Below are 6,348 nucleotides of genomic sequence, written 5' to 3'. Positions count from 1 at the left end.
ACCACCCCCATCCCCACCACCCCCTTGAGGAAGGAGTGCTATCAGATGAGTACAAACTCAAGGAATGTTACTTGGCAGCAACCAAGACATGGCCAGGGAGCACATCCCACATGACTCTTTTCTAGGATTTGACCTCAAGTCCCAGGAGTAAGCAGCCAGCCAGATGTAGAAGTCACTGGAGTTTCTTCACAAGTTTCCATTCCCAGAAATAAAAATGTCTGTGTGGAAGGTCCTGACGAAGCATATTTTTTGTGAAAGTCCATTAGCCACTGGAACTGCAGTGGATTTTCAACATTTGTGAACTCAGGAGAACCATCCAAGGATTGTGGAAGCAGCATGATGCAGGGGTTGGGAAACTGTGCTCTGAGGTTTATTCATTCTGTGAAATCAGACAAGTTACCCACCTTCCTTGAGCCTCAGTCTTATCTGTAAAATGGGTATAATACCTACCTCAGGAGACTGTCATCAACTTGAGGTGAATTCTAGGTCAAAGGAAGAACCCAGATTCACAGTTTTTCAGAAGGCCATTTAAAAAAATCATTGTAGGGCTTGCCTGGTGGCACAGTGGTTAAGAATCTGCCTGCCAATGCGGGGAACATGGGTTCAAGCCCTGGTCCAGGAAGATCCCATGTGCCGCAGAGCAGCTAATCCCGTGCGCCACAACTACTGAGCCTGTACTCTAGGGCCCGTGAGCCACAACTACTGAGCCCCAGTAGTGTGGCACTTACTGAAGCCCGCGCGCCTAGAGCCCATGCTCCACAACAAGAGAAGCCACTTCAAGGAAAAGCCCGCGCACTGCAATGAAGAGGAGCCCCAGCTCACCGCAACTAGAGAAAGACTGAGCACAGCAACGAAGACCCAACGCAGCCAAAAATATAAATAAATTAATTTTTTAAAAAATCGTTGTGGACTTCCCTGGTGGCACAGTGGTTGAGAGTCCGCCTGCCGATGCAGGGGACGCGGGTTTGTGCCCCGGTCTGGGAAGATCCCACATGCCGTGGAGCGGCTGGGCCCGTGAGCCATGGCTGCTAAGCCTGCTCCGAAAAAAAAAAAAAAAAAAAAAAAAAAATCGTTGTATTTTCATTGGACCCCATTTGTTCAGTCACCAATTGGGTGAAAGAATGTTTCTTGGATGCCTAATCTACACTCCACACTGTGATGGATATGAAAGGAGCAAGTTCTCTGACTCGGTCCTCCAGACATCACACTCCTGATAGGACAGTGAGACAGCATGAGAGGTCACAAAGCCCCTGTGAAATTGAGTGCTAAACTATGTCATGCCCTTCTCTGCCCTCAGCATTCATGGAGAGGGATGCCATGCCAGCTGCATTGGCTGAAGTGGGATGTATAAAAGAAAGTGTCTGGAACAAAGCCTGAAATTTAGAGGATTTGGAGAAGTGGTGAGAGAAGAGAGCATTCTTGGTTATATCATCTGGACGACATGAACACCTGAGACAGGGGCTCAGTAAATATTTGCTGAATGAATGAATGAACAAATAAGCAAGGACAATAACACTAGAGAATGGTGGGCATAGCCATAAGATCAGCCTAAGTGGACTGTGGAAATTGGACAGTTGTGAGAAATAAGGTGGAGACACAGCAGATTGTAGAGGAGCTTTTGAGACAGCAAAATCTTCCGGTAGAAACATGGAGTCTGGAGCCAGAGTGACAGGGTCGAACTCTATCACTTCTTGGCCACATGACCTTGAGTAAGTTATTTAACCTCTCTGTGCGTTAGCTTCCTTATCTGGAAAAAATAGGGATAACATTGTTATCTACTTTACAGTGTTTTTATTTCCCACCCTCATCCCCACCCCCAGTGTATCTATAGTGTTATTTTGAGGATTAACTAAGATAATGCATATGAAACCTAAATGTGGCGCTTGGCACATAGTAAGTGCTCCAAACTATTCACTTTTCTTTATTATTAGTATTAGTTTTATTAAGGCCTGAGAACAGTATCGATTTAATACAAAAAGTATAGGAAACCACTGAAGCTCCTCAGAATGGGAAATGGGAATGGGATGCAGTGTTTTGTAAAGAATCATTTAGCAGCAGAATTCAACCTGGTCAGAAGGGAGAGTAGGGGCAAAGGTGCAGCCCCAAAGGGTAAGGAAGGGCTGACGAAGTACTAGAAACCACCCCTCCTGAAAAAGAGAAAGACTGTGCCCCTTTGCTCACACGTGTGTGGCGGTCAGAGCCTGGCAGGCAGAGGCGCTCAGTAACCCTGTTAAATGAACATCTCTACATGCTGCACAAGTCAAACAATGACTTTCTGGAGCTCTCAGGCTCAATGGCAAACACTGTGGAATTCCCCTAAGAACAGAGTTTTAAAGCACTGGAGAAATCCACTAAGACTTGGCCTCTGGCTTATTTCAATGTCTTCCCCCCATGGAAGCAGACAAATGAACACATGTGAAAGGAAAGCCAGTGAGTGTGGCCAGCACATGCACAGAACCCAGAAAAGAATGACCAGATTCTTTTTGTGTGTGAGGATGTTAAAGAAAGGAGAAGAAAATTTCACTTCTGCTGTTCACTAGCTCACTGCTCTGCCTGGTTCTAATGGAATTTGAGGTTCATGTGAAGTAGAAAGAGGCATGAGTTTGCTTCTGGTCATGGTTTAAGGTTTTGGGTTTTACCTGAGCAATGAGTCTCACAGTTTTATGCCTCTTTTTCTGATTTACATTTTCGAATTCCAATTTGCTAGTCAGGAGGGTCTCCATTGCAAGTGACTAAAATGCTGTTCAAATCAGTTTAAGAAAGAGGGAGAGAGAGTTTATTGGCTCTTGAAACCAGGAGTCCAGAGGCAAATCTGACCTTCAGGCATAGCCAGATCCGGGCACTCAAACAGTATCACCAGGAGTCTCCTCTCTTGCTCTCTCAGCTATCTTCTCTGCATTCTCAGGCAGTCCCTCTGAGAGTGTCAGAATTACATTCTCATAGCAAAAAGTTCCCAGCAGACAAAAGGCTTTCTCTTTCCCCACAGTACTAAGAAAAGCTCCAGACTGGAGTCTGACTGTTTGCATCGGCTTTGGGTAACTTGCTTTTCTCTGAATGTGTGGTTGCAGCCAGAGGATGTGACATCTTGGCTAGTTCCATGCTGTCCTCTGGAGCCTGGGAGTAAGGTTAGCCCACCCCCCCAAACCCCACAGTTTAAAATCTGGAAGGAACAGCTTCCCCAGGAAAATAGAAGCTTAGTTACCAGCACTAGGAAGAGTGGATGCCTAGCAAACAAAAAACACAGCTGACCCCTACAGGCCACCGATACCAAAACCACAAGCTTATTGAAGAGTCCTGTAGGCACATGTAACATAATATTCCAATATTATTCCAGTAGGATAGCTTTGAATCCACTTGGGAGCCAACTCACCTTCCATATTTCCAGGAAAGTTGCATCCACTGGGGTGCAAACTCCAGCACTCAGAGGTTGTCTTGCTGAGATCATGGCATAGAACTCACCATTGGTTTTACCTAAGTGTACTCTCCTCTCTGGAAGTATTACTTCTGAAGAAAGTGCTTCAGGGAGCACTTCATGCTTTAAATGTGTTTGTACAGCACCTTGAGTTCTCAAGAGGCATCACAGAAAGCCGTGCAATTTTAATTGTGACTTTTTGAAGCACTGATTCCTGAAGTGGCCTGGCATTCGGATAATGATCTTAGAAACCCAGCCCTGGAGGAAAACACATTTTTCTCCTAGGCTGTGACTCAACTGAGTATGAAGTTCCCATCAACTCTTAAGAATCTCCCTACCTTTTGATATTTTGAAAATAAGAAAAAAAAATCAGCCCATATAAATTTGAAATACTCAGCCCATATGTCCATTTGCATTTATATTTATACAATGGACTAATGATGATTTAGCACATGACATATGAAGAATAAGAACTCAGGGAAACATTAAATCCACATATTCAGTCAGCACATTTACTAAGTGCCAACCACCAACAATGTCCCAGGGACTATACTAAGCTCTAGAGATGTAGGAATAAGAAAAACAGATTTTCAAAATCCTTGCTTATATCAAACTTACATTTCAGTAGGTGTGTCCATTTGTATACAGTGTTGGGTCTCACCTGCGTCATTGACAGGAATTAGTCATAATCACCAATAAACATCCAGGGCAAATTCTCAGTGAGTGCTTCCTCTAAGGCGAGGCTTCTGGCCAGTGCTCTGCATGCATTATCTCATTATTCTCTTCTTCCTAGGGATTAAAAACAGGCTTCAGAGAGATGTAGACACCTGTTCAAGGGGCCCTAGGAGGTAAGGGGTGGGCCAAGACTGAAACTCGTTTCTCCATATCTGCCTTTTAACTTGTACCTTTTCTTAGGGTGTGGAAGGGAGCTGATGGGGAGTGGTGGGGTTATGGCAAACTGGAGAGCAAACTCTGTGCAAAGGGAGCCACTATCTGGCCACTTGGCCCAGGGGAATGTGGCCCAGTGCAGCCAAGTTTTCTGATTCTTTCAAGAGAAGCCGGCAAACAGGATTTTGATGTGAAAACCAATTTTAAAAACACTGTGAAAGCCAATCAAAATCTGTCTGAGCATCATTCAGGCCACAGGTCTGCCCCTCCATGAAACAGCACCCCCCAAAACTAAATGTGGGTAGAAAAATGCAAATACAACTCTGGTTCTTGCACAAAGTAGTTGTCAGGTTGATTTGATAAGGCTAAGGCAAACAGGTGCCCCTGTTTACCAATAAGGCAAAGTCCTTAATGAAAGGTAACTGAGGGAGCAGCTGGAGCATTTCAACCCCCTACCTTGGAGGAGGTTGCATTGAGCTATCTTAGGCTGGGTTGATAGGCCATGCTTATCGGAAGGGGAAAATTTAACTTCAGGGCGGGCTTCGTGTTGCATCTGAGGTCCTAATAACGATCACTATGCTGTCAGCACACAAGATGTAGTTCAAAATAATTCTCCTCCTAAAAGTCACATTCTGCTCGCCTCCTGGCGCTTCCTTGCCTCTGCGCCTCCGCCCCAGGCCTCCCACGCTCAGCAAGCCTTTCCTCTTACCCACTCCGTTTGCCAGGGGATGGCAGCCACAGGACAGACGGTGGTCTCATCACTGGGGTGGTCTGAGACTGGAACAGAGTTGGTTGCCTATAGGTGGCAGTGCCTCTTCCTGTCCTGGCCTTTGGAGGGAGGGAGGGGGCACAGGAGAGCTTCCACGTTTAGAAAACATTTGCACCGGACTTCCCTGGTGGCGCAGTGGTTGAGAGTCTGCCTGCCGATGCAGGGGACATGGGTTCATTCCCCGGTTGGGAGGATCCCACATGCCACGGAGCGGCTGAGCTCGTGAGCCATGGCCGCTGACCCTGCGCGTCCGGAGCCTGTGCTCCGCAATGGGAGAGGTCTCAGCAGTGAGAGGCCCACGTACCACAAAAAAAAAATTTGCACCATCAACAGACTGAAACTCTACAAGACAATAGTTTTACTTAAAATGTGTAAAGGAATTCCCATCTTCTGGATCTTAGCAAGATCAGAAAACCTCTGTTTACTACAGGAATTGTTTCAGAAAGGAAAGTGAAATCTGGCACATGAAAAATCCCCTTTCTACCCGCTCTCAAGATAGTAACTTTGCAGACATATGCCATGTGTATTCCATCACAGCAAAACAATGCTGTCGTGCACTGGGGACAGATTTGCTGCTGCTGCTGAGCTGCTGCTGCCACCGCCGCCTCCACCACCTCCTTCTGTTGCTTGGATAAAGCTGAGGCATGTGGCACTGCTGTGAGATTCTTAGAAGATGGGCAATTGTTCCTGGCTGGGACCCTACAAGTCGGTTTGTACCACGAGGCTCTAAATCCTAGCTCCTCTGGGCCCTGGGAGCCTTTCCTTTGGAAAACACACATGGTAAGGACTTAGACACTTTCTGAAAGGGATGGGACAAGGAAAACGTGTACTCTCCCCCATCCCTTGCTTGGACAATCATTTAAGACAGTGGTCCCCAACCTCTTTGGCACCAGGGACTGGTTTCATGGAAGACAGTTCTTCCACGGACCGGGGGTGGGGTGGGGTGGGGGGATGGTTTCGGGGTGATTCATTTATTGTGCCCTTTATTTCTATTATTATTACATTGTAATATATAATGAAATAATTATACAACTCACCATAATGCTGACAGGAGGCGGAGCTCAGGCAGTAATGTGAGCCATGGGGAGCAGCTGTAAATACAGATGAAGCTTCGCTTGCTCGTCTACCACTCACCTCCTGCTGTGTGGCCCAGTTCCTAACAGGCCACGGACTGAAACCGGTCCATGGCCCTGGGTTTGGGGACCCCTGACTTAAGAGGTGAAGTGACTTCTCCCACTCAGGGAGGCAGGGTAATGTTATGATTAGGAGTGTCCAGAGA

The sequence above is a fragment of the Neophocaena asiaeorientalis genome, unplaced genomic scaffold, assembly GCF_003031525.2.
Source record: "Neophocaena asiaeorientalis asiaeorientalis breed wild unplaced genomic scaffold, Neophocaena_asiaeorientalis_V1.1 scaffold204, whole genome shotgun sequence".
Classification (NCBI taxonomy): Eukaryota; Metazoa; Chordata; class Mammalia; order Artiodactyla; family Phocoenidae; genus Neophocaena; species Neophocaena asiaeorientalis.
Note: the sequence above shows the minus strand (reverse complement) of the source record.